Source organism: Eimeria mitis, genomic scaffold (genome assembly GCF_000499745.2).
Source record: "Eimeria mitis Houghton genomic scaffold, Emh_scaff2825, whole genome shotgun sequence".
NCBI classification, from domain to species: domain Eukaryota; phylum Apicomplexa; class Conoidasida; order Eucoccidiorida; family Eimeriidae; genus Eimeria; species Eimeria mitis.
The window spans coordinates 7,629-8,040 of NW_013571164.1; positions in this window are offsets into that span (position 1 = coordinate 7,629).

The following is a 412-nucleotide window of genomic DNA, read 5'->3' on the forward strand; positions in this document are numbered from 1 at the left end:
CGGCTGTTATAGCAGCAGCAGCAGCAGGGCTGCTGCAGCAATGACAGCAACAGCAGCAGCATGGATGTTGCCGCCGCCGCAGCAGCAGCAGCAGGGCTGTTGCAGCAGTGGCAGCAGCAACAGCAGCAGCTGCTGCAGCAGCAGCAGCAGTGTATATTTTAGTTGTCTCTTTGCATGCGGTTGAATTTATATAAATTTGGGTGTACATACACCTGACGAAGAAAAACAAAATATTTATGATATGAAATAAAAGAAATTTATATATTTTTTAGCTTTCTTGTTGTTGTTGTTATATTTGTTGTTGTTATTATATTATATATAATATAATATAATATTATATTGTTGTTGTTGTTGTTGTTGTTTGGCTGGGGTGTACATACACCCCAGCATGCAGGTGGTTTTAATGTGTACA